Genomic DNA, 23,275 nt, shown 5'->3' on the forward strand with positions numbered 1-23,275 from the left:
TGAGACACAAGAAGGAGTGAGCCTCTCCACCATATGAGAGGCAGTATCTAGCAGATACACACGGTAAAACATTCGACTTGCGTTAGCTCATAAATTGCTACACGTCATCGTCTGCAAGCTAAAATGGACACATCTGCACTGCCCAGTGAGGCGACACTTGTACTAACACCTGGTGGACGGCTGTGAGACTAGGAGATGAGCTGCGGCTTCTGGGGGCGACTGTAACGCTGCGCCCTCGATCAAATAACACTGCACATTGCTGGTGACCCACGTGTTTAGTAGTGACGCAACTGCTAGGATGCAGCTCAACGTCCGCCTTTTGAGAGCGAGAAAATTTTCGCAGTCGGCAGGACTCGAACCTACGCTCCCAGAGGGAATCTGATTTCAAGTCAGACGCCTTAACCACTCGGCCACGACTGCCGGTGGCGGAAGCGACTCCCGACAAGTGAAGCCGCCATCTTTAGAAGCAATCTGATGGCAGAAAACGGCGTGGCCTCACTCTTTGCTGTAGGGTTTCCATTAGCCGTTACGAAAGTGTACTAATTTCCCACTGACTTATGGCTCCAATGGCGACTTCACCGACTTCCCACTGACGCACCGCTGACGCTAGTTTTCTGTCGTCTTAAAACGATGGACATACCTCCAAGCAGCTGCGAGATCTTAAGAAAAGAAAAAAAAAACGCTGCACCACTGCTTTTGCCGCACTCGAATGATTGAAATTGCGATTCATAAAAAGAAAATGAAATGTCCGCTCTGTCCAACACTTTCGAGCACATCTGTGTACTCACCATCTCAGCGACGGCTTTCTGCAGTCCCAGCGTCAGTGCGAGGTGAACCGAAAGGCACAGTAAGTAGCTGTCGTCGCGAAAACTCAGTATTCTTAAAACGGAAATTTTCGTCTTGTTGAGAATGGCATCACTGGTTGCACCCGCATTCGCCCACGCATGTCACATGTGTGCGAAAACGTTTGCTCCTCTTTACGCAAAATCGCACGCAGCCGGTAGGATTCGAACCTACGCTCCCAGAGGGAATCTGATTTCGAGTCAGACGCCTTAACCACTCGGCCACGACTGCCGTTAGCGCGGTGTTCTCTCGACACATGCAACTGCTACCGTTTAAAACACTGTGGTGTCAGAAAACGGCGTAGCTGCATTATTTTCCGTAGCGTTTCCACCGCTACCAGACGAATCGCTACCAAAGTATTAAAATTTCCGCCCGGACAGGGACTTGAACCCTGGACCCTTAGGTTAAAAGCCTAATGCTCTACCGACTGAGCTATCCGGGCTCACACAAGGCTGCCAAACCTCCCACGATGCACAACTATACATTGACTCATGTCCTTTACTGTTGTTCAATCGCTGCATGGGGCCGTTACTAATAAAACGTCGCCCAAATGCTGTCTACAAACTTATCGCGCTAAGCCCGTAACACACTATCGAAGACTGCTGACACACGATGCAACAACAAATTGTACCAGTTGTTACGTCTCATACGTTGGAGCAGAGAATTTACGTGTTTTGTCGACACTCACTGGGCAATTGGAAAATTCACAAGCATTTCGAATGCAATGTTTCCCACGCTTTCGCTCATTTCACGGTTCCGTTGAAGATGTTCTTCACCACCTGACACAGAAAAGGGAATGCAGTCGGTAGGATATTTTTAATTCTTTTGCTTCTAAGGGAGTTAGTTGTCTAGTAAGTTCCTCTTATGGCATGCAATAGACAACCAGAACAGCTACAGGAGAGGGTCAGTTTTGTTGTCAGCGGTAGTTGCATTATCACAAACGCAGAGTAATTCCATTGGCGTCGCATGAAAACGAATACCTGCCGAAACCCGGGATCGAACCAGGGACCTTTAGATCTTCAGTCTAACGCTCTCCCAACTGAGCTATTTCGGCTGACGTCGAAGGTTGCCATTTGCATGTGTTCGTTAATTTGTGCCTCGTTGCCAATTTCACAGTCACCTTCGTCTGATAAGACATAGGGACGCTGAAGGGCGAGCAGCCGATGCAGTGAAGTTCCACACACATTTCTTCAGCTTCCGTCATCGTAACAAGCAAACATGTCGACTCGATTCGTGTGATATTGAATTCGCTGACTTGACGTGACGCCACGCTGACGCTAGAAAACACGTGCTATATCGATGCCAGGGGCAACTCGTGTGCAGAGAACGAGACACAAGAAGGAGTGAGCCTCTCCACCATATGAGAGGCAGTATCTAGCAGATACACACGGTAAAACATTCGACTTGCGTTAGCTCATAAATTGCTACACGTCATCGTCTGCAAGCTAAAATGGACACATCTGCACTGCCCAGTGAGGCGACACTTGTACTAACACCTGGTGGACGGCTGTGAGACTAGGAGATGAGCTGCGGCTTCTGGGGGCGACTGTAACGCTGCGCCCTCGATCAAATAACACTGCACATTGCTGGTGACCCACGTGTTTAGTAGTGACGCAACTGCTAGGTGCATCCTAGCAACGTCCGCCTTTTGAGAGCGAGAAAATTTTCGCAGTCGGCAGGACTCGAACCTACGCTCCCAGAGGGAATCTGATTTCAAGTCAGACGCCTTAACCACTCGGCCACGACTGCCGGTGGCGGAAGCGACTCCCGACAAGTGAAGCCGCCATCTTTAGAAGCAATCTGATGGCAGAAAACGGCGTGGCCTCACTCTTTGCTGTAGGGTTTCCATTAGCCGTTACGAAAGTGTACTAATTTCCCACTGACTTATGGCTCCAATGGCGACTTCACCGACTTCCCACTGACGCACCGCTGACGCTAGTTTTCTGTCGTCTTAAAACGATGGACATACCTCCAAGCAGCTGCGAGATCTTAAGAAAAGAAAAAAAAAACGCTGCACCACTGCTTTTGCCGCACTCGAATGATTGAAATTGCGATTCATAAAAAGAAAATGAAATGTCCGCTCTGTCCAACACTTTCGAGCACATCTGTGTACTCACCATCTCAGCGACGGCTTTCTGCAGTCCCAGCGTCAGTGCGAGGTGAACCGAAAGGCACAGTAAGTAGCTGTCGTCGCGAAAACTCAGTATTCTTAAAACGGAAATTTTCGTCTTGTTGAGAATGGCATCACTGGTTGCACCCGCATTCGCCCACGCATGTCACATGTGTGCGAAAACGTTTGCTCCTCTTTACGCAAAATCGCACGCAGCCGGTAGGATTCGAACCTACGCTCCCAGAGGGAATCTGATTTCGAGTCAGACGCCTTAACCACTCGGCCACGACTGCCGTTAGCGCGGTGTTCTCTCGACACATGCAACTGCTACCGTTTAAAACACTGTGGTGTCAGAAAACGGCGTAGCTGCATTATTTTCCGTAGCGTTTCCACCGCTACCAGACGAATCGCTACCAAAGTATTAAAATTTCCGCCCGGACAGGGACTTGAACCCTGGACCCTTAGGTTAAAAGCCTAATGCTCTACCGACTGAGCTATCCGGGCTCACACAAGGCTGCAAAACCTCCCACGATGCACAACTATACATTGACTCATGTCCTTTACTGTTGTTCAATCGCTGCATGGGGCCGTTACTAATAAAACGTCGCCCAAATGCTGTCTACAAACTTATCGCGCTAAGCCCGTAACACACTATCGAAGACTGCTGACACACGATGCAACAACAAATTGTACCAGTTGTTACGTCTCATACGTTGGAGCAGAGAATTTACGTGTTTTGTCGACACTCACTGGGCAATTGGAAAATTCACAAGCATTTCGAATGCAATGTTTCCCACGCTTTCGCTCATTTCACGGTTCCGTTGAAGATGTTCTTCACCACCTGACACAGAAAAGGGAATGCAGTCGGTAGGATATTTTTAATTCTTTTGCTTCTAAGGGAGTTAGTTGTCTAGTAAGTTCCTCTTATGGCATGCAATAGACAACCAGAACAGCTACAGGAGAGGGTCAGTTTTGTTGTCAGCGGTAGTTGCATTATCACAAACGCAGAGTAATTCCATTGGCGTCGCATGAAAACGAATACCTGCCGAAACCCGGGATCGAACCAGGGACCTTTAGATCTTCAGTCTAACGCTCTCCCAACTGAGCTATTTCGGCTGACGTCGAAGGTTGCCATTTGCATGTGTTCGTTAATTTGTGCCTCGTTGCCAATTTCACAGTCACCTTCGTCTGATAAGACATAGGGACGCTGAAGGGCGAGCAGCCGATGCAGTGAAGTTCCACACACATTTCTTCAGCTTCCGTCATCGTAACAAGCAAACATGTCGACTCGATTCGTGTGATATTGAATTCGCTGACTTGACGTGACGCCACGCTGACGCTAGAAAACACGTGCTATATCGATGCCAGGGGCAACTCGTGTGCAGAGAACGAGACACAAGAAGGAGTGAGCCTCTCCACCATATGAGAGGCAGTATCTAGCAGATACACACGGTAAAACATTCGACTTGCGTTAGCTCATAAATTGCTACACGTCATCGTCTGCAAGCTAAAATGGACACATCTGCACTGCCCAGTGAGGCGACACTTGTACTAACACCTGGTGGACGGCTGTGAGACTAGGAGATGAGCTGCGGCTTCTGGGGGCGACTGTAACGCTGCGCCCTCGATCAAATAACACTGCACATTGCTGGTGACCCACGTGTTTAGTAGTGACGCAACTGCTAGGTGCATCCTAGCAACGTCCGCCTTTTGAGAGCGAGAAAATTTTCGCAGTCGGCAGGACTCGAACCTACGCTCCCAGAGGGAATCTGATTTCAAGTCAGACGCCTTAACCACTCGGCCACGACTGCCGGTGGCGGAAGCGACTCCCGACAAGTGAAGCCGCCATCTTTAGAAGCAATCTGATGGCAGAAAACGGCGTGGCCTCACTCTTTGCTGTAGGGTTTCCATTAGCCGTTACGAAAGTGTACTAATTTCCCACTGACTTATGGCTCCAATGGCGACTTCACCGACTTCCCACTGACGCACCGCTGACGCTAGTTTTCTGTCGTCTTAAAACGATGGACATACCTCCAAGCAGCTGCGAGATCTTAAGAAAAGAAAAAAAAAACGCTGCACCACTGCTTTTGCCGCACTCGAATGATTGAAATTGCGATTCATAAAAAGAAAATGAAATGTCCGCTCTGTCCAACACTTTCGAGCACATCTGTGTACTCACCATCTCAGCGACGGCTTTCTGCAGTCCCAGCGTCAGTGCGAGGTGAACCGAAAGGCACAGTAAGTAGCTGTCGTCGCGAAAACTCAGTATTCTTAAAACGGAAATTTTCGTCTTGTTGAGAATGGCATCACTGGTTGCACCCGCATTCGCCCACGCATGTCACATGTGTGCGAAAACGTTTGCTCCTCTTTACGCAAAATCGCACGCAGCCGGTAGGATTCGAACCTACGCTCCCAGAGGGAATCTGATTTCGAGTCAGACGCCTTAACCACTCGGCCACGACTGCCGTTAGCGCGGTGTTCTCTCGACACATGCAACTGCTACCGTTTAAAACACTGTGGTGTCAGAAAACGGCGTAGCTGCATTATTTTCCGTAGCGTTTCCACCGCTACCAGACGAATCGCTACCAAAGTATTAAAATTTCCGCCCGGACAGGGACTTGAACCCTGGACCCTTAGGTTAAAAGCCTAATGCTCTACCGACTGAGCTATCCGGGCTCACACAAGGCTGCAAAACCTCCCACGATGCACAACTATACATTGACTCATGTCCTTTACTGTTGTTCAATCGCTGCATGGGGCCGTTACTAATAAAACGTCGCCCAAATGCTGTCTACAAACTTATCGCGCTAAGCCCGTAACACACTATCGAAGACTGCTGACACACGATGCAACAACAAATTGTACCAGTTGTTACGTCTCATACGTTGGAGCAGAGAATTTACGTGTTTTGTCGACACTCACTGGGCAATTGGAAAATTCACAAGCATTTCGAATGCAATGTTTCCCACGCTTTCGCTCATTTCACGGTTCCGTTGAAGATGTTCTTCACCACCTGACACAGAAAAGGGAATGCAGTCGGTAGGATATTTTTAATTCTTTTGCTTCTAAGGGAGTTAGTTGTCTAGTAAGTTCCTCTTATGGCATGCAATAGACAACCAGAACAGCTACAGGAGAGGGTCAGTTTTGTTGTCAGCGGTAGTTGCATTATCACAAACGCAGAGTAATTCCATTGGCGTCGCATGAAAACGAATACCTGCCGAAACCCGGGATCGAACCAGGGACCTTTAGATCTTCAGTCTAACGCTCTCCCAACTGAGCTATTTCGGCTGACGTCGAAGGTTGCCATTTGCATGTGTTCGTTAATTTGTGCCTCGTTGCCAATTTCACAGTCACCTTCGTCTGATAAGACATAGGGACGCTGAAGGGCGAGCAGCCGATGCAGTGAAGTTCCACACACATTTCTTCAGCTTCCGTCATCGTAACAAGCAAACATGTCGACTCGATTCGTGTGATATTGAATTCGCTGACTTGACGTGACGCCACGCTGACGCTAGAAAACACGTGCTATATCGATGCCAGGGGCAACTCGTGTGCAGAGAACGAGACACAAGAAGGAGTGAGCCTCTCCACCATATGAGAGGCAGTATCTAGCAGATACACACGGTAAAACATTCGACTTGCGTTAGCTCATAAATTGCTACACGTCATCGTCTGCAAGCTAAAATGGACACATCTGCACTGCCCAGTGAGGCGACACTTGTACTAACACCTGGTGGACGGCTGTGAGACTAGGAGATGAGCTGCGGCTTCTGGGGGCGACTGTAACGCTGCGCCCTCGATCAAATAACACTGCACATTGCTGGTGACCCACGTGTTTAGTAGTGACGCAACTGCTAGGTGCATCCTAGCAACGTCCGCCTTTTGAGAGCGAGAAAATTTTCGCAGTCGGCAGGACTCGAACCTACGCTCCCAGAGGGAATCTGATTTCAAGTCAGACGCCTTAACCACTCGGCCACGACTGCCGGTGGCGGAAGCGACTCCCGACAAGTGAAGCCGCCATCTTTAGAAGCAATCTGATGGCAGAAAACGGCGTGGCCTCACTCTTTGCTGTAGGGTTTCCATTAGCCGTTACGAAAGTGTACTAATTTCCCACTGACTTATGGCTCCAATGGCGACTTCACCGACTTCCCACTGACGCACCGCTGACGCTAGTTTTCTGTCGTCTTAAAACGATGGACATACCTCCAAGCAGCTGCGAGATCTTAAGAAAAGAAAAAAAAAACGCTGCACCACTGCTTTTGCCGCACTCGAATGATTGAAATTGCGATTCATAAAAAGAAAATGAAATGTCCGCTCTGTCCAACACTTTCGAGCACATCTGTGTACTCACCATCTCAGCGACGGCTTTCTGCAGTCCCAGCGTCAGTGCGAGGTGAACCGAAAGGCACAGTAAGTAGCTGTCGTCGCGAAAACTCAGTATTCTTAAAACGGAAATTTTCGTCTTGTTGAGAATGGCATCACTGGTTGCACCCGCATTCGCCCACGCATGTCACATGTGTGCGAAAACGTTTGCTCCTCTTTACGCAAAATCGCACGCAGCCGGTAGGATTCGAACCTACGCTCCCAGAGGGAATCTGATTTCGAGTCAGACGCCTTAACCACTCGGCCACGACTGCCGTTAGCGCGGTGTTCTCTCGACACATGCAACTGCTACCGTTTAAAACACTGTGGTGTCAGAAAACGGCGTAGCTGCATTATTTTCCGTAGCGTTTCCACCGCTACCAGACGAATCGCTACCAAAGTATTAAAATTTCCGCCCGGACAGGGACTTGAACCCTGGACCCTTAGGTTAAAAGCCTAATGCTCTACCGACTGAGCTATCCGGGCTCACACAAGGCTGCAAAACCTCCCACGATGCACAACTATACATTGACTCATGTCCTTTACTGTTGTTCAATCGCTGCATGGGGCCGTTACTAATAAAACGTCGCCCAAATGCTGTCTACAAACTTATCGCGCTAAGCCCGTAACACACTATCGAAGACTGCTGACACACGATGCAACAACAAATTGTACCAGTTGTTACGTCTCATACGTTGGAGCAGAGAATTTACGTGTTTTGTCGACACTCACTGGGCAATTGGAAAATTCACAAGCATTTCGAATGCAATGTTTCCCACGCTTTCGCTCATTTCACGGTTCCGTTGAAGATGTTCTTCACCACCTGACACAGAAAAGGGAATGCAGTCGGTAGGATATTTTTAATTCTTTTGCTTCTAAGGGAGTTAGTTGTCTAGTAAGTTCCTCTTATGGCATGCAATAGACAACCAGAACAGCTACAGGAGAGGGTCAGTTTTGTTGTCAGCGGTAGTTGCATTATCACAAACGCAGAGTAATTCCATTGGCGTCGCATGAAAACGAATACCTGCCGAAACCCGGGATCGAACCAGGGACCTTTAGATCTTCAGTCTAACGCTCTCCCAACTGAGCTATTTCGGCTGACGTCGAAGGTTGCCATTTGCATGTGTTCGTTAATTTGTGCCTCGTTGCCAATTTCACAGTCACCTTCGTCTGATAAGACATAGGGACGCTGAAGGGCGAGCAGCCGATGCAGTGAAGTTCCACACACATTTCTTCAGCTTCCGTCATCGTAACAAGCAAACATGTCGACTCGATTCGTGTGATATTGAATTCGCTGACTTGACGTGACGCCACGCTGACGCTAGAAAACACGTGCTATATCGATGCCAGGGGCAACTCGTGTGCAGAGAACGAGACACAAGAAGGAGTGAGCCTCTCCACCATATGAGAGGCAGTATCTAGCAGATACACACGGTAAAACATTCGACTTGCGTTAGCTCATAAATTGCTACACGTCATCGTCTGCAAGCTAAAATGGACACATCTGCACTGCCCAGTGAGGCGACACTTGTACTAACACCTGGTGGACGGCTGTGAGACTAGGAGATGAGCTGCGGCTTCTGGGGGCGACTGTAACGCTGCGCCCTCGATCAAATAACACTGCACATTGCTGGTGACCCACGTGTTTAGTAGTGACGCAACTGCTAGGTGCATCCTAGCAACGTCCGCCTTTTGAGAGCGAGAAAATTTTCGCAGTCGGCAGGACTCGAACCTACGCTCCCAGAGGGAATCTGATTTCAAGTCAGACGCCTTAACCACTCGGCCACGACTGCCGGTGGCGGAAGCGACTCCCGACAAGTGAAGCCGCCATCTTTAGAAGCAATCTGATGGCAGAAAACGGCGTGGCCTCACTCTTTGCTGTAGGGTTTCCATTAGCCGTTACGAAAGTGTACTAATTTCCCACTGACTTATGGCTCCAATGGCGACTTCACCGACTTCCCACTGACGCACCGCTGACGCTAGTTTTCTGTCGTCTTAAAACGATGGACATACCTCCAAGCAGCTGCGAGATCTTAAGAAAAGAAAAAAAAAACGCTGCACCACTGCTTTTGCCGCACTCGAATGATTGAAATTGCGATTCATAAAAAGAAAATGAAATGTCCGCTCTGTCCAACACTTTCGAGCACATCTGTGTACTCACCATCTCAGCGACGGCTTTCTGCAGTCCCAGCGTCAGTGCGAGGTGAACCGAAAGGCACAGTAAGTAGCTGTCGTCGCGAAAACTCAGTATTCTTAAAACGGAAATTTTCGTCTTGTTGAGAATGGCATCACTGGTTGCACCCGCATTCGCCCACGCATGTCACATGTGTGCGAAAACGTTTGCTCCTCTTTACGCAAAATCGCACGCAGCCGGTAGGATTCGAACCTACGCTCCCAGAGGGAATCTGATTTCGAGTCAGACGCCTTAACCACTCGGCCACGACTGCCGTTAGCGCGGTGTTCTCTCGACACATGCAACTGCTACCGTTTAAAACACTGTGGTGTCAGAAAACGGCGTAGCTGCATTATTTTCCGTAGCGTTTCCACCGCTACCAGACGAATCGCTACCAAAGTATTAAAATTTCCGCCCGGACAGGGACTTGAACCCTGGACCCTTAGGTTAAAAGCCTAATGCTCTACCGACTGAGCTATCCGGGCTCACACAAGGCTGCAAAACCTCCCACGATGCACAACTATACATTGACTCATGTCCTTTACTGTTGTTCAATCGCTGCATGGGGCCGTTACTAATAAAACGTCGCCCAAATGCTGTCTACAAACTTATCGCGCTAAGCCCGTAACACACTATCGAAGACTGCTGACACACGATGCAACAACAAATTGTACCAGTTGTTACGTCTCATACGTTGGAGCAGAGAATTTACGTGTTTTGTCGACACTCACTGGGCAATTGGAAAATTCACAAGCATTTCGAATGCAATGTTTCCCACGCTTTCGCTCATTTCACGGTTCCGTTGAAGATGTTCTTCACCACCTGACACAGAAAAGGGAATGCAGTCGGTAGGATATTTTTAATTCTTTTGCTTCTAAGGGAGTTAGTTGTCTAGTAAGTTCCTCTTATGGCATGCAATAGACAACCAGAACAGCTACAGGAGAGGGTCAGTTTTGTTGTCAGCGGTAGTTGCATTATCACAAACGCAGAGTAATTCCATTGGCGTCGCATGAAAACGAATACCTGCCGAAACCCGGGATCGAACCAGGGACCTTTAGATCTTCAGTCTAACGCTCTCCCAACTGAGCTATTTCGGCTGACGTCGAAGGTTGCCATTTGCATGTGTTCGTTAATTTGTGCCTCGTTGCCAATTTCACAGTCACCTTCGTCTGATAAGACATAGGGACGCTGAAGGGCGAGCAGCCGATGCAGTGAAGTTCCACACACATTTCTTCAGCTTCCGTCATCGTAACAAGCAAACATGTCGACTCGATTCGTGTGATATTGAATTCGCTGACTTGACGTGACGCCACGCTGACGCTAGAAAACACGTGCTATATCGATGCCAGGGGCAACTCGTGTGCAGAGAACGAGACACAAGAAGGAGTGAGCCTCTCCACCATATGAGAGGCAGTATCTAGCAGATACACACGGTAAAACATTCGACTTGCGTTAGCTCATAAATTGCTACACGTCATCGTCTGCAAGCTAAAATGGACACATCTGCACTGCCCAGTGAGGCGACACTTGTACTAACACCTGGTGGACGGCTGTGAGACTAGGAGATGAGCTGCGGCTTCTGGGGGCGACTGTAACGCTGCGCCCTCGATCAAATAACACTGCACATTGCTGGTGACCCACGTGTTTAGTAGTGACGCAACTGCTAGGTGCATCCTAGCAACGTCCGCCTTTTGAGAGCGAGAAAATTTTCGCAGTCGGCAGGACTCGAACCTACGCTCCCAGAGGGAATCTGATTTCAAGTCAGACGCCTTAACCACTCGGCCACGACTGCCGGTGGCGGAAGCGACTCCCGACAAGTGAAGCCGCCATCTTTAGAAGCAATCTGATGGCAGAAAACGGCGTGGCCTCACTCTTTGCTGTAGGGTTTCCATTAGCCGTTACGAAAGTGTACTAATTTCCCACTGACTTATGGCTCCAATGGCGACTTCACCGACTTCCCACTGACGCACCGCTGACGCTAGTTTTCTGTCGTCTTAAAACGATGGACATACCTCCAAGCAGCTGCGAGATCTTAAGAAAAGAAAAAAAAAACGCTGCACCACTGCTTTTGCCGCACTCGAATGATTGAAATTGCGATTCATAAAAAGAAAATGAAATGTCCGCTCTGTCCAACACTTTCGAGCACATCTGTGTACTCACCATCTCAGCGACGGCTTTCTGCAGTCCCAGCGTCAGTGCGAGGTGAACCGAAAGGCACAGTAAGTAGCTGTCGTCGCGAAAACTCAGTATTCTTAAAACGGAAATTTTCGTCTTGTTGAGAATGGCATCACTGGTTGCACCCGCATTCGCCCACGCATGTCACATGTGTGCGAAAACGTTTGCTCCTCTTTACGCAAAATCGCACGCAGCCGGTAGGATTCGAACCTACGCTCCCAGAGGGAATCTGATTTCGAGTCAGACGCCTTAACCACTCGGCCACGACTGCCGTTAGCGCGGTGTTCTCTCGACACATGCAACTGCTACCGTTTAAAACACTGTGGTGTCAGAAAACGGCGTAGCTGCATTATTTTCCGTAGCGTTTCCACCGCTACCAGACGAATCGCTACCAAAGTATTAAAATTTCCGCCCGGACAGGGACTTGAACCCTGGACCCTTAGGTTAAAAGCCTAATGCTCTACCGACTGAGCTATCCGGGCTCACACAAGGCTGCAAAACCTCCCACGATGCACAACTATACATTGACTCATGTCCTTTACTGTTGTTCAATCGCTGCATGGGGCCGTTACTAATAAAACGTCGCCCAAATGCTGTCTACAAACTTATCGCGCTAAGCCCGTAACACACTATCGAAGACTGCTGACACACGATGCAACAACAAATTGTACCAGTTGTTACGTCTCATACGTTGGAGCAGAGAATTTACGTGTTTTGTCGACACTCACTGGGCAATTGGAAAATTCACAAGCATTTCGAATGCAATGTTTCCCACGCTTTCGCTCATTTCACGGTTCCGTTGAAGATGTTCTTCACCACCTGACACAGAAAAGGGAATGCAGTCGGTAGGATATTTTTAATTCTTTTGCTTCTAAGGGAGTTAGTTGTCTAGTAAGTTCCTCTTATGGCATGCAATAGACAACCAGAACAGCTACAGGAGAGGGTCAGTTTTGTTGTCAGCGGTAGTTGCATTATCACAAACGCAGAGTAATTCCATTGGCGTCGCATGAAAACGAATACCTGCCGAAACCCGGGATCGAACCAGGGACCTTTAGATCTTCAGTCTAACGCTCTCCCAACTGAGCTATTTCGGCTGACGTGTAAGGTTGCCATTTGCATGTGTTCGTTAATTTGTGCCTCGTTGCCAATTTCACAGTCACCTTCGTCTGATAAGACATAGGGACGCTGAAGGGCGAGCAGCCGATGCAGTGAAGTTCCACACACATTTCTTCAGCTTCCGTCATCGTAACAAGCAAACATGTCGACTCGATTCGTGTGATATTGAATTCGCTGACTTGACGTGACGCCACGCTGACGCTAGAAAACACGTGCTATATCGATGCCAGGGGCAACTCGTGTGCAGAGAACGAGACACAAGAAGGAGTGAGCCTCTCCACCATATGAGAGGCAGTATCTAGCAGATACACACGGTAAAACATTCGACTTGCGTTAGCTCATAAATTGCTACACGTCATCGTCTGCAAGCTAAAATGGACACATCTGCACTGCCCAGTGAGGCGACACTTGTACTAACACCTGGTGGACGGCTGTGAGACTAGGAGATGAGCTGCGGCTTCTGGGGGCGACTGTAACGCTGCGCCCTCGATCAAATAACACTGCACATTGCTGGTGACCCACGTGTTTAGTAGTGACGCAACTGCTAGGTGCATCCTAGCAACGTCCGCCTTTTGAGAGCGAGAAAATTTTCGCAGTCGGCAGGACTCGAACCTACGCTCCCAGAGGGAATCTGATTTCAAGTCAGACGCCTTAACCACTCGGCCACGACTGCCGGTGGCGGAAGCGACTCCCGACAAGTGAAGCCGCCATCTTTAGAAGCAATCTGATGGCAGAAAACGGCGTGGCCTCACTCTTTGCTGTAGGGTTTCCATTAGCCGTTACGAAAGTGTACTAATTTCCCACTGACTTATGGCTCCAATGGCGACTTCACCGACTTCCCACTGACGCACCGCTGACGCTAGTTTTCTGTCGTCTTAAAACGATGGACATACCTCCAAGCAGCTGCGAGATCTTAAGAAAAGAAAAAAAAAACGCTGCACCACTGCTTTTGCCGCACTCGAATGATTGAAATTGCGATTCATAAAAAGAAAATGAAATGTCCGCTCTGTCCAACACTTTCGAGCACATCTGTGTACTCACCATCTCAGCGACGGCTTTCTGCAGTCCCAGCGTCAGTGCGAGGTGAACCGAAAGGCACAGTAAGTAGCTGTCGTCGCGAAAACTCAGTATTCTTAAAACGGAAATTTTCGTCTTGTTGAGAATGGCATCACTGGTTGCACCCGCATTCGCCCACGCATGTCACATGTGTGCGAAAACGTTTGCTCCTCTTTACGCAAAATCGCACGCAGCCGGTAGGATTCGAACCTACGCTCCCAGAGGGAATCTGATTTCGAGTCAGACGCCTTAACCACTCGGCCACGACTACCGTTAGCGCGGTGTTCTCTCGACACATGCAACTGCTACCGTTTAAAACACTGTGGTGTCAGAAAACGGCGTAGCTGCATTATTTTCCGTAGCGTTTCCACCGCTACCAGACGAATCGCTACCAAAGTATTAAAATTTCCGCCCGGACAGGGACTTGAACCCTGGACCCTTAGGTTAAAAGCCTAATGCTCTACCGACTGAGCTATCCGGGCTCACACAAGGCTGCAAAACCTCCCACGATGCACAACTATACATTGACTCATGTCCTTTACTGTTGTTCAATCGCTGCATGGGGCCGTTACTAATAAAACGTCGCCCAAATGCTGTCTACAAACTTATCGCGCTAAGCCCGTAACACACTATCGAAGACTGCTGACACACGATGCAACAACAAATTGTACCAGTTGTTACGTCTCATACGTTGGAGCAGAGAATTTACGTGTTTTGTCGACACTCACTGGGCAATTGGAAAATTCACAAGCATTTCGAATGCAATGTTTCCCACGCTTTCGCTCATTTCACGGTTCCGTTGAAGATGTTCTTCACCACCTGACACAGAAAAGGGAATGCAGTCGGTAGGATATTTTTAATTCTTTTGCTTCTAAGGGAGTTAGTTGTCTAGTAAGTTCCTCTTATGGCATGCAATAGACAACCAGAACAGCTACAGGAGAGGGTCAGTTTTGTTGTCAGCGGTAGTTGCATGATCACAAACGCAGAGTAATTCCATTGGCGTCGCATGAAAACGAATACCTGCCGAAACCCGGGATCGAACCAGGGACCTTTAGATCTTCAGTCTAACGCTCTCCCAACTGAGCTATTTCGGCTGACGTCGAAGGTTGCCATTTGCATGTGTTCGTTAATTTGTGCCTCGTTGCCAATTTCACAGTCACCTTCGTCTGATAAGACATAGGGACGCTGAAGGGCGAGCAGCCGATGCAGTGAAGTTCCACACACATTTCTTCAGCTTCCGTCATCGTAACAAGCAAACATGTCGACTCGATTCGTGTGATATTGAATTCGCTGACTTGACGTGACGCCACGCTGACGCTAGAAAACACGTGCTATATCGATGCCAGGGGCAACTCGTGTGCAGAGAACGAGACACAAGAAGGAGTGAGCCTCTCCACCATATGAGAGGCAGTATCTAGCAGATACACACGGTAAAACATTCGACTTGCGTTAGCTCATAAATTGCTACACGTCATCGTCTGCAAGCTAAAATGGACACATCTGCACTGCCCAGTGAGGCGACACTTGTACTAACACCTGGTGGACGGCTGTGAGACTAGGAGATGAGCTGCGGCTTCTGGGGGCGACTGTAACGCTGCGCCCTCGATCAAATAACACTGCACATTGCTGGTGACCCACGTGTTTAGTAGTGACGCAACTGCTAGGTGCATCCTAGCAACGTCCGCCTTTTGAGAGCGAGAAAATTTTCGCAGTCGGCAGGACTCGAACCTACGCTCCCAGAGGGAATCTGATTTCAAGTCAGACGCCTTAACCACTCGGCCACGACTGCCGGTGGCGGAAGCGACTCCCGACAAGTGAAGCCGCCATCTTTAGAAGCAATCTGATGGCAGAAAACGGCGTGGCCTCACTCTTTGCTGTAGGGTTTCCATTAGCCGTTACGAAAGTGTACTAATTTCCCACTGACTTATGGCTCCAATGGCGACTTCACCGACTTCCCACTGACGCACCGCTGACGCTAGTTTTCTGTCGTCTTAAAACGATGGACATACCTCCAAGCAGCTGCGAGATCTTAAGAAAAGAAAAAAAAAAACGCTGCACCACTGCTTTTGCCGCACTCGAATGATTGAAATTGCGATTCATAAAAAGAAAATGAAATGTCCGCTCTGTCCAACACTTTCGAGCACATCTGTGTACTCACCATCTCAGCGACGGCTTTCTGCAGTCCCAGCGTCAGTGCGAGGTGAACCGAAAGGCACAGTAAGTAGCTGTCGTCGCGAAAACTCAGTATTCTTAAAACGGAAATTTTCGTCTTGTTGAGAATGGCATCACTGGTTGCACCCGCATTCGCCCACGCATGTCACATGTGTGCGAAAACGTTTGCTCCTCTTTACGCAAAATCGCACGCAGCCGGTAGGATTCGAACCTACGCTCCCAGAGGGAATCTGATTTCGAGTCAGACGCCTTAACCACTCGGCCACGACTGCCGTTAGCGCGGTGTTCTCTCGACACATGCAACTGCTACCGTTTAAAACACTGTGGTGTCAGAAAACGGCGTAGCTGCATTATTTTCCGTAGCGTTTCCACCGCTACCAGACGAATCGCTACCAAAGTATTAAAATTTCCGCCCGGACAGGGACTTGAACCCTGGACCCTTAGGTTAAAAGCCTAATGCTCTACCGACTGAGCTATCCGGGCTCACACAAGGCTGCAAAACCTCCCACGATGCACAACTATACATTGACTCATGTCCTTTACTGTTGTTCAATCGCTGCATGGGGCCGTTACTAATAAAACGTCGCCCAAATGCTGTCTACAAACTTATCGCGCTAAGCCCGTAACACACTATCGAAGACTGCTGACACACGATGCAACAACAAATTGTACCAGTTGTTACGTCTCATACGTTGGAGCAGAGAATTTACGTGTTTTGTCGACACTCACTGGGCAATTGGAAAATTCACAAGCATTTCGAATGCAATGTTTCCCACGCTTTCGCTCATTTCACGGTTCCGTTGAAGATGTTCTTCACCACCTGACACAGAAAAGGGAATGCAGTCGGTAGGATATTTTTAATTCTTTTGCTTCTAAGGGAGTTAGTTGTCTAGTAAGTTCCTCTTATGGCATGCAATAGACAACCAGAACAGCTACAGGAGAGGGTCAGTTTTGTTGTCAGCGGTAGTTGCATTATCACAAACGCAGAGTAATTCCATTGGCGTCGCATGAAAACGAATACCTGCCGAAACCCGGGATCGAACCAGGGACCTTTAGATCTTCAGTCTAACGCTCTCCCAACTGAGCTATTTCGGCTGACGTCGAAGGTTGCCATTTGCATGTGTTCGTTAATTTGTGCCTCGTTGCCAATTTCACAGTCACCTTCGTCTGATAAGACATAGGGACGCTGAAGGGCGAGCAGCCGATGCAGTGAAGTTCCACACACATTTCTTCAGCTTCCGTCATCGTAACAAGCAAACATGTCGACTCGATTCGTGTGATATTGAATTCGCTGACTTGACGTGACGCCACGCTGACGCTAGAAAACACGTGCTATATCGATGCCAGGGGCAACTCGTGTGCAGAGAACGAGACACAAGAAGGAGTGAGCCTCTCCACCATATGAGAGGCAGTATCTAGCAGATACACACGGTAAAACATTCGACTTGCGTTAGCTCATAAATTGCTACACGTCATCGTCTGCAAGCTAAAATGGACACATCTGCACTGCCCAGTGAGGCGACACTTGTACTAACACCTGGTGGACGGCTGTGAGACTAGGAGATGAGCTGCGGCTTCTGGGGGCGACTGTAACGCTGCGCCCTCGATCAAATAACACTGCACATTGCTGGTGACCCACGTGTTTAGTAGTGACGCAACTGCTAGGTGCATCCTAGCAACGTCCGCCTTTTGAGAGCGAGAAAATTTTCGCAGTCGGCAGGACTCGAACCTACGCTCCCAGAGGGAATCTGATTTCAAGTCAGACGCCTTAACCACTCGGCCACGACTGCCGGTGGCGGAAGCGACTCCCGACAAGTGAAGCCGCCATCTTTAGAAGCAATCTGATGGCAGAAAACGGCGTGGCCTCACTCTTTGCTGTAGGGTTTCCATTAGCCGTTACGAAAGTGTACTAATTTCCCACTGACTTATGGCTCCAATGGCGACTTCACCGACTTCCCACTGACGCACCGCTGACGCTAGTTTTCTGTCGTCTTAAAACGATGGACATACCTCCAAGCAGCTGCGAGATCTTAAGAAAAGAAAAAAAAAACGCTGCACCACTGCTTTTGCCGCACTCGAATGATTGAAATTGCGATTCATAAAAAGAAAATGAAATGTCCGCTCTGTCCAACACTTTCGAGCACATCTGTGTACTCACCATCTCAGCGACGGCTTTCTGCAGTCCCAGCGTCAGTGCGAGGTGAACCGAAAGGCACAGTAAGTAGCTGTCGTCGCGAAAACTCAGTATTCTTAAAACGGAAATTTTCGTCTTGTTGAGAATGGCATCACTGGTTGCACCCGCATTCGCCCACGCATGTCACATGTGTGCGAAAACGTTTGCTCCTCTTTACGCAAAATCGCACGCAGCCGGTAGGATTCGAACCTACGCTCCCAGAGGGAATCTGATTTCGAGTCAGACGCCTTAACCATTCGGCCACGACTGCCGTTAGCGCGGTGTTCTCTCGACACATGCAACTGCTACCGTTTAAAACACTGTGGTGTCAGAAAACGGCGTAGCTGCATTATTTTCCGTAGCGTTTCCACCGCTACCAGACGAAACGCTACCAAAGTATTAAAATTTCCGCCCGGACAGGGACTTGAACCCTGGACCCTTAGGTTAAAAGCCTAATGCTCTACCGACTGAGCTATCCGGGCTCACACAAGGCTGCAAAACCTCCCACGATGCACAACTATACATTGACTCATGTCCTTTACTGTTGTTCAATCGCTGCATGGGGCCGTTACTAATAAAACGTCGCCCAAATGCTGTCTACAAACTTATCGCGCTAAGCCCGTAACACACTATCGAAGACTGCTGACACACGATGCAACAACAAATTGTACCAGTTGTTACGTCTCATACGTTGGAGCAGAGAATTTACGTGTTTTGTCGACACTCACTGGGCAATTGGAAAATTCACAAGCATTTCGAATGCAATGTTTCCCACGCTTTCGCTCATTTCACGGTTCCGTTGAAGATGTTCTTCACCACCTGACACAGAAAAGGGAATGCAGTCGGTAGGATATTTTTAATTCTTTTGCTTCTAAGGGAGTTAGTTGTCTAGTAAGTTCCTCTTATGGCATGCAATAGACAACCAGAACAGCTACAGGAGAGGGTCAGTTTTGTTGTCAGCGGTAGTTGCATTATCACAAACGCAGAGTAATTCCATTGGCGTCGCATGAAAACGAATACCTGCCGAAACCCGGGATCGAACCAGGGACCTTTAGATCTTCAGTCTAACGCTCTCCCAACTGAGCTATTTCGGCTGACGTCGAAGGTTGCCATTTGCATGTGTTCGTTAATTTGTGCCTCGTTGCCAATTTCACAGTCACCTTCGTCTGATAAGACATAGGGACGCTGAAGGGCGAGCAGCCGATGCAGTGAAGTTCCACACACATTTCTTCAGCTTCCGTCATCGTAACAAGCAAACATGTCGACTCGATTCGTGTGATATTGAATTCGCTGACTTGACATGACGCCACGCTGACGCTAGAAAACACGTGCTATATCGATGCCAGGGGCAACTCGTGTGCAGAGAACGAGACACAAGAAGGAGTGAGCCTCTCCACCATATGAGAGGCAGTATCTAGCAGATACACACGGTAAAACATTCGACTTGCGTTAGCTCATAAATTGCTACACGTCATCGTCTGCAAGCTAAAATGGACACATCTGCACTGCCTAGTGAGGCGACACTTGTACTAACACCTGGTGGACGGCTGTGAGACTAGGAGATGAGCTGCGGCTTCTGGGGGCGACTGTAACGCTGCGCCCTCGATCAAATAACACTGCACATTGCTGGTGACCCACATGTTTAGTAGTGACGCAACTGCTAGGATGCAGCTCAACGTCCGCCTTTTGAGAGCGAGAAAATTTTCGCAGTCGGCAGGACTCGAACCTACGCTCCCAGAGGGAATCTGATTTCAAGTCAGACGCCTTAACCACTCGGCCACGACTGCCGGTGGCGGAAGCGACTCCCGACAAGTGAAGCCGCCATCTTTAGAAGCAATCTGATGGCAGAAAACGGCGTGGCCTCACTCTTTGCTGTAGGGTTTCCATTAGCCGTTACGAAAGTGTACTAATTTCCCACTGACTTATGGCTCCAATGGCGACTTCACCGACTTCCCACTGACGCACCGCTGACGCTAGTTTTCTGTCGTCTTAAAACGATGGACATACCTCCAAGCAGCTGCGAGATCTTAAGAAAAGAAAAAAAAACGCTGCACCACTGCTTTTGCCGCACTCGAATGATTGAAATTGCGATTCATAAAAAGAAAATGAAATGTCCGCTCTGTCCAACACTTTCGAGCACATCTGTGTACTCACCATCTCAGCGACGGCTTTCTGCAGTCCCAGCGTCAGTGCGAGGTGAACCGAAAGGCACAGTAAGTAGCTGTCGTCGCGAAAACTCAGTATTCTTAAAACGGAAATTTTCGTCTTGTTGAGAATGGCATCACTGGTTGCACCCGCATTCGCCCACGCATGTCACATGTGTGCGAAAACGTTTGCTCCTCTTTACGCAAAATCGCACGCAGCCGGTAGGATTCGAACCTACGCTCCCAGAGGGAATCTGATTTCGAGTCAGACGCCTTAACCATTCGGCCACGACTGCCGTTAGCGCGGTGTTCTCTCGACACATGCAACTGCTACCGTTTAAAACACTGTGGTGTCAGAAAACGGCGTAGCTGCATTATTTTCCGTAGCGTTTCCACCGCTACCAGACGAATCGCTACCAAAGTATTAAAATTTCCGCCCGGACAGGGACTTGAACCCTGGACCCTTAGGTTAAAAGCCTAATGCTCTACCGACTGAGCTATCCGGGCTCACACAAGGCTGCAAAACCTCCCACGATGCACAACTATACATTGACTCATGTCCTTTACTGTTGTTCAATCGCTGCATGGGGCCGTTACTAATAAAACGTCGCCCAAATGCTGTCTACAAACTTATCGCGCTAAGCCCGTAACACACTATCGAAGACTGCTGACACACGATGCAACAACAAATTGTACCAGTTGTTACGTCTCATACGTTGGAGCAGAGAATTTACGTGTTTTGTCGACACTCACTGGGCAATTGGAAAATTCACAAGCATTTCGAATGCAATGTTTCCCACGCTTTCGCTCATTTCACGGTTCCGTTGAAGATGTTCTTCACCACCTGACACAGAAAAGGGAATGCAGTCGGTAGGATATTTTTAATTCTTTTGCTTCTAAGGGAGTTAGTTGTCTAGTAAGTTCCTCTTATGGCATGCAATAGACAACCAGAACAGCTACAGGAGAGGGTCAGTTTTGTTGTCAGCGGTAGTTGCATTATCACAAACGCAGAGTAATTCCATTGGCGTCGCATGAAAACGAATACCTGCCGAAACCCGGGATCGAACCAGGGACCTTTAGATCTTCAGTCTAACGCTCTCCCAACTGAGCTATTTCGGCTGACGTGTAAGGTTGCCATTTGCATGTGTTCGTTAATTTGTGCCTCGTTGCCAATTTCACAGTCACCTTCGTCTGATAAGACATAGGGACGCTGAAGGGCGAGCAGCCGATGCAGTGAAGTTCCACACACATTTCTTCAGCTTCCGTCATCGTAACAAGCAAACATGTCGACTCGATTCGTGTGATATTGAATTCGCTGACTTGACGTGACGCCACGCTGACGCTAGAAAACACGTGCTATATCGATGCCAGGGGCAACTCGTGTGCAGAGAACGAGACACAAGAAGGAGTGAGCCTCTCCACCATATGAGAGGCAGTATCTAGCAGATACACACGGTAAAACATTCGACTTGCGTTAGCTCATAAATTGCTACACGTCATCGTCTGCAAGCTAAAATGGACACATCTGCACTGCCCAGTGAGGCGACACTTGTACTAACACCTGGTGGACGGCTGTGAGACTAGGAGATGAGCTGCGGCTTCTGGGGGCGACTGTAACGCTGCGCCCTCGATCAAATAACACTGCACATTGCTGGTGACCCACGTGTTTAGTAGTGACGCAACTGCTAGGTGCATCCTAGCAACGTCCGCCTTTTGAGAGCGAGAAAATTTTCGCAGTCGGCAGGACTCGAACCTACGCTCCCAGAGGGAATCTGATTTCAAGTCAGACGCCTTAACCACTCGGCCACGACTGCCGGTGGCGGAAGCGACTCCCGACAAGTGAAGCCGCCATCTTTAGAAGCAATCTGATGGCAGAAAACGGCGTGGCCTCACTCTTTGCTGTAGGGTTTCCATTAGCCGTTACGAAAGTGTACTAATTTCCCACTGACTTATGGCTCCAATGGCGACTTCACCGACTTCCCACTGACGCACCGCTGACGCTAGTTTTCTGTCGTCTTAAAACGATGGACATACCTCCAAGCAGCTGCGAGATCTTAAGAAAAGAAAAAAAAAACGCTGCACCACTGCTTTTGCCGCACTCGAATGATTGAAATTGCGATTCATAAAAAGAAAATGAAATGTCCGCTCTGTCCAACACTTTCGAGCACATCTGTGTACTCACCATCTCAGCGACGGCTTTCTGCAGTCCCAGCGTCAGTGCGAGGTGAACCGAAAGGCACAGTAAGTAGCTGTCGTCGCGAAAACTCAGTATTCTTAAAACGGAAATTTTCGTCTTGTTGAGAATGGCATCACTGGTTGCACCCGCATTCGCCCACGCATGTCACATGTGTGCGAAAACGTTTGCTCCTCTTTACGCAAAATCGCACGCAGCCGGTAGGATTCGAACCTACGCTCCCAGAGGGAATCTGATTTCGAGTCAGACGCCTTAACCACTCGGCCACGACTGCCGTTAGCGCGGTGTTCTCTCGACACATGCAACTGCTACCGTTTAAAACACTGTGGTGTCAGAAAACGGCGTAGCTGCATTATTTTCCGTAGCGTTTCCACCGCTACCAGACGAATCGCTACCAAAGTATTAAAATTTCCGCCCGGACAGGGACTTGAACCCTGGACCCTTAGGTTAAAAGCCTAATGCTCTACCGACTGAGCTATCCGGGCTCACACAAGGCTGCAAAACCTCCCACGATGCACAACTATACATTGACTCATGTCCTTTACTGTTGTTCAATCGCTGCATGGGGCCGTTACTAATAAAACGTCGCCCAAATGCTGTCTACAAACTTATCGCGCTAAGCCCGTAACACACTATCGAAGACTGCTGACACACGATGCAACAACAAATTGTACCAGTTGTTACGTCTCATACGTTGGAGCAGAGAATTTACGTGTTTTGTCGACACTCACTGGGCAATTGGAAAATTCACAAGCAT

At 48.8% G+C, this 23,275-nt stretch overlaps 43 non-coding genes across 43 annotated transcripts; all 43 read right to left on the reverse strand.

Moving 5' to 3' along the window:
• Positions 1–338: 338 nt before the first annotated feature.
• Positions 339–420, reverse strand: Trnas-uga (transfer RNA serine (anticodon UGA)). The gene has a single exon. It is a non-coding gene; the product is annotated as a tRNA-Ser (tRNA).
• Positions 421–992: 572 nt separating this feature from the next.
• Trnas-cga (transfer RNA serine (anticodon CGA)) lies at positions 993–1,074 on the reverse strand. The gene has a single exon. It is a non-coding gene; the product is annotated as a tRNA-Ser (tRNA).
• Positions 1,075–1,212: 138 nt separating this feature from the next.
• On the reverse strand, positions 1,213–1,285 carry Trnak-uuu (transfer RNA lysine (anticodon UUU)). The gene has a single exon. It is a non-coding gene; the product is annotated as a tRNA-Lys (tRNA).
• A 539-nt stretch (positions 1,286–1,824) lies between these two features.
• Positions 1,825–1,897, reverse strand: Trnaf-gaa (transfer RNA phenylalanine (anticodon GAA)). Its single transcript has one exon. It is a non-coding gene; the product is annotated as a tRNA-Phe (tRNA).
• A 613-nt stretch (positions 1,898–2,510) lies between these two features.
• Trnas-uga (transfer RNA serine (anticodon UGA)) lies at positions 2,511–2,592 on the reverse strand. The gene has a single exon. It is a non-coding gene; the product is annotated as a tRNA-Ser (tRNA).
• Positions 2,593–3,164: 572 nt separating this feature from the next.
• On the reverse strand, positions 3,165–3,246 carry Trnas-cga (transfer RNA serine (anticodon CGA)). The gene has a single exon. It is a non-coding gene; the product is annotated as a tRNA-Ser (tRNA).
• Positions 3,247–3,384: 138 nt separating this feature from the next.
• Positions 3,385–3,457, reverse strand: Trnak-uuu (transfer RNA lysine (anticodon UUU)). Its single transcript has one exon. It is a non-coding gene; the product is annotated as a tRNA-Lys (tRNA).
• Positions 3,458–3,996: 539 nt separating this feature from the next.
• Positions 3,997–4,069, reverse strand: Trnaf-gaa (transfer RNA phenylalanine (anticodon GAA)). The gene has a single exon. It is a non-coding gene; the product is annotated as a tRNA-Phe (tRNA).
• A 613-nt stretch (positions 4,070–4,682) lies between these two features.
• Trnas-uga (transfer RNA serine (anticodon UGA)) lies at positions 4,683–4,764 on the reverse strand. Its single transcript has one exon. It is a non-coding gene; the product is annotated as a tRNA-Ser (tRNA).
• A 572-nt stretch (positions 4,765–5,336) lies between these two features.
• Positions 5,337–5,418, reverse strand: Trnas-cga (transfer RNA serine (anticodon CGA)). The gene has a single exon. It is a non-coding gene; the product is annotated as a tRNA-Ser (tRNA).
• Positions 5,419–5,556: 138 nt separating this feature from the next.
• Positions 5,557–5,629, reverse strand: Trnak-uuu (transfer RNA lysine (anticodon UUU)). The gene has a single exon. It is a non-coding gene; the product is annotated as a tRNA-Lys (tRNA).
• Positions 5,630–6,168: 539 nt separating this feature from the next.
• On the reverse strand, positions 6,169–6,241 carry Trnaf-gaa (transfer RNA phenylalanine (anticodon GAA)). The gene has a single exon. It is a non-coding gene; the product is annotated as a tRNA-Phe (tRNA).
• A 613-nt stretch (positions 6,242–6,854) lies between these two features.
• On the reverse strand, positions 6,855–6,936 carry Trnas-uga (transfer RNA serine (anticodon UGA)). The gene has a single exon. It is a non-coding gene; the product is annotated as a tRNA-Ser (tRNA).
• Positions 6,937–7,508: 572 nt separating this feature from the next.
• On the reverse strand, positions 7,509–7,590 carry Trnas-cga (transfer RNA serine (anticodon CGA)). The gene has a single exon. It is a non-coding gene; the product is annotated as a tRNA-Ser (tRNA).
• Positions 7,591–7,728: 138 nt separating this feature from the next.
• Trnak-uuu (transfer RNA lysine (anticodon UUU)) lies at positions 7,729–7,801 on the reverse strand. The gene has a single exon. It is a non-coding gene; the product is annotated as a tRNA-Lys (tRNA).
• Positions 7,802–8,340: 539 nt separating this feature from the next.
• On the reverse strand, positions 8,341–8,413 carry Trnaf-gaa (transfer RNA phenylalanine (anticodon GAA)). Its single transcript has one exon. It is a non-coding gene; the product is annotated as a tRNA-Phe (tRNA).
• Positions 8,414–9,026: 613 nt separating this feature from the next.
• Positions 9,027–9,108, reverse strand: Trnas-uga (transfer RNA serine (anticodon UGA)). Its single transcript has one exon. It is a non-coding gene; the product is annotated as a tRNA-Ser (tRNA).
• Positions 9,109–9,680: 572 nt separating this feature from the next.
• Trnas-cga (transfer RNA serine (anticodon CGA)) lies at positions 9,681–9,762 on the reverse strand. The gene has a single exon. It is a non-coding gene; the product is annotated as a tRNA-Ser (tRNA).
• A 138-nt stretch (positions 9,763–9,900) lies between these two features.
• Positions 9,901–9,973, reverse strand: Trnak-uuu (transfer RNA lysine (anticodon UUU)). Its single transcript has one exon. It is a non-coding gene; the product is annotated as a tRNA-Lys (tRNA).
• A 539-nt stretch (positions 9,974–10,512) lies between these two features.
• Trnaf-gaa (transfer RNA phenylalanine (anticodon GAA)) lies at positions 10,513–10,585 on the reverse strand. The gene has a single exon. It is a non-coding gene; the product is annotated as a tRNA-Phe (tRNA).
• Positions 10,586–11,198: 613 nt separating this feature from the next.
• On the reverse strand, positions 11,199–11,280 carry Trnas-uga (transfer RNA serine (anticodon UGA)). Its single transcript has one exon. It is a non-coding gene; the product is annotated as a tRNA-Ser (tRNA).
• Positions 11,281–11,852: 572 nt separating this feature from the next.
• On the reverse strand, positions 11,853–11,934 carry Trnas-cga (transfer RNA serine (anticodon CGA)). Its single transcript has one exon. It is a non-coding gene; the product is annotated as a tRNA-Ser (tRNA).
• A 138-nt stretch (positions 11,935–12,072) lies between these two features.
• Trnak-uuu (transfer RNA lysine (anticodon UUU)) lies at positions 12,073–12,145 on the reverse strand. Its single transcript has one exon. It is a non-coding gene; the product is annotated as a tRNA-Lys (tRNA).
• A 539-nt stretch (positions 12,146–12,684) lies between these two features.
• Trnaf-gaa (transfer RNA phenylalanine (anticodon GAA)) lies at positions 12,685–12,757 on the reverse strand. The gene has a single exon. It is a non-coding gene; the product is annotated as a tRNA-Phe (tRNA).
• Positions 12,758–13,370: 613 nt separating this feature from the next.
• Trnas-uga (transfer RNA serine (anticodon UGA)) lies at positions 13,371–13,452 on the reverse strand. Its single transcript has one exon. It is a non-coding gene; the product is annotated as a tRNA-Ser (tRNA).
• Positions 13,453–14,024: 572 nt separating this feature from the next.
• Trnas-cga (transfer RNA serine (anticodon CGA)) lies at positions 14,025–14,106 on the reverse strand. Its single transcript has one exon. It is a non-coding gene; the product is annotated as a tRNA-Ser (tRNA).
• Positions 14,107–14,244: 138 nt separating this feature from the next.
• Trnak-uuu (transfer RNA lysine (anticodon UUU)) lies at positions 14,245–14,317 on the reverse strand. The gene has a single exon. It is a non-coding gene; the product is annotated as a tRNA-Lys (tRNA).
• Positions 14,318–14,856: 539 nt separating this feature from the next.
• Trnaf-gaa (transfer RNA phenylalanine (anticodon GAA)) lies at positions 14,857–14,929 on the reverse strand. Its single transcript has one exon. It is a non-coding gene; the product is annotated as a tRNA-Phe (tRNA).
• Positions 14,930–15,542: 613 nt separating this feature from the next.
• On the reverse strand, positions 15,543–15,624 carry Trnas-uga (transfer RNA serine (anticodon UGA)). Its single transcript has one exon. It is a non-coding gene; the product is annotated as a tRNA-Ser (tRNA).
• Positions 15,625–16,197: 573 nt separating this feature from the next.
• Trnas-cga (transfer RNA serine (anticodon CGA)) lies at positions 16,198–16,279 on the reverse strand. Its single transcript has one exon. It is a non-coding gene; the product is annotated as a tRNA-Ser (tRNA).
• A 138-nt stretch (positions 16,280–16,417) lies between these two features.
• On the reverse strand, positions 16,418–16,490 carry Trnak-uuu (transfer RNA lysine (anticodon UUU)). The gene has a single exon. It is a non-coding gene; the product is annotated as a tRNA-Lys (tRNA).
• A 539-nt stretch (positions 16,491–17,029) lies between these two features.
• Trnaf-gaa (transfer RNA phenylalanine (anticodon GAA)) lies at positions 17,030–17,102 on the reverse strand. The gene has a single exon. It is a non-coding gene; the product is annotated as a tRNA-Phe (tRNA).
• Positions 17,103–17,715: 613 nt separating this feature from the next.
• Positions 17,716–17,797, reverse strand: Trnas-uga (transfer RNA serine (anticodon UGA)). The gene has a single exon. It is a non-coding gene; the product is annotated as a tRNA-Ser (tRNA).
• A 572-nt stretch (positions 17,798–18,369) lies between these two features.
• On the reverse strand, positions 18,370–18,451 carry Trnas-cga (transfer RNA serine (anticodon CGA)). Its single transcript has one exon. It is a non-coding gene; the product is annotated as a tRNA-Ser (tRNA).
• A 138-nt stretch (positions 18,452–18,589) lies between these two features.
• On the reverse strand, positions 18,590–18,662 carry Trnak-uuu (transfer RNA lysine (anticodon UUU)). Its single transcript has one exon. It is a non-coding gene; the product is annotated as a tRNA-Lys (tRNA).
• Positions 18,663–19,201: 539 nt separating this feature from the next.
• Positions 19,202–19,274, reverse strand: Trnaf-gaa (transfer RNA phenylalanine (anticodon GAA)). Its single transcript has one exon. It is a non-coding gene; the product is annotated as a tRNA-Phe (tRNA).
• Positions 19,275–19,885: 611 nt separating this feature from the next.
• Positions 19,886–19,967, reverse strand: Trnas-uga (transfer RNA serine (anticodon UGA)). Its single transcript has one exon. It is a non-coding gene; the product is annotated as a tRNA-Ser (tRNA).
• A 571-nt stretch (positions 19,968–20,538) lies between these two features.
• Trnas-cga (transfer RNA serine (anticodon CGA)) lies at positions 20,539–20,620 on the reverse strand. Its single transcript has one exon. It is a non-coding gene; the product is annotated as a tRNA-Ser (tRNA).
• Positions 20,621–20,758: 138 nt separating this feature from the next.
• Trnak-uuu (transfer RNA lysine (anticodon UUU)) lies at positions 20,759–20,831 on the reverse strand. The gene has a single exon. It is a non-coding gene; the product is annotated as a tRNA-Lys (tRNA).
• A 539-nt stretch (positions 20,832–21,370) lies between these two features.
• Positions 21,371–21,443, reverse strand: Trnaf-gaa (transfer RNA phenylalanine (anticodon GAA)). The gene has a single exon. It is a non-coding gene; the product is annotated as a tRNA-Phe (tRNA).
• Positions 21,444–22,056: 613 nt separating this feature from the next.
• Positions 22,057–22,138, reverse strand: Trnas-uga (transfer RNA serine (anticodon UGA)). The gene has a single exon. It is a non-coding gene; the product is annotated as a tRNA-Ser (tRNA).
• A 572-nt stretch (positions 22,139–22,710) lies between these two features.
• On the reverse strand, positions 22,711–22,792 carry Trnas-cga (transfer RNA serine (anticodon CGA)). Its single transcript has one exon. It is a non-coding gene; the product is annotated as a tRNA-Ser (tRNA).
• A 138-nt stretch (positions 22,793–22,930) lies between these two features.
• Trnak-uuu (transfer RNA lysine (anticodon UUU)) lies at positions 22,931–23,003 on the reverse strand. Its single transcript has one exon. It is a non-coding gene; the product is annotated as a tRNA-Lys (tRNA).
• Positions 23,004–23,275: the final 272 nt, after the last annotated feature.

The sequence above is a fragment of the Schistocerca cancellata genome, unplaced genomic scaffold, assembly GCF_023864275.1.
Source record: "Schistocerca cancellata isolate TAMUIC-IGC-003103 unplaced genomic scaffold, iqSchCanc2.1 HiC_scaffold_583, whole genome shotgun sequence".
Lineage (NCBI taxonomy): Eukaryota > Metazoa > Arthropoda > Insecta > Orthoptera > Acrididae > Schistocerca > Schistocerca cancellata.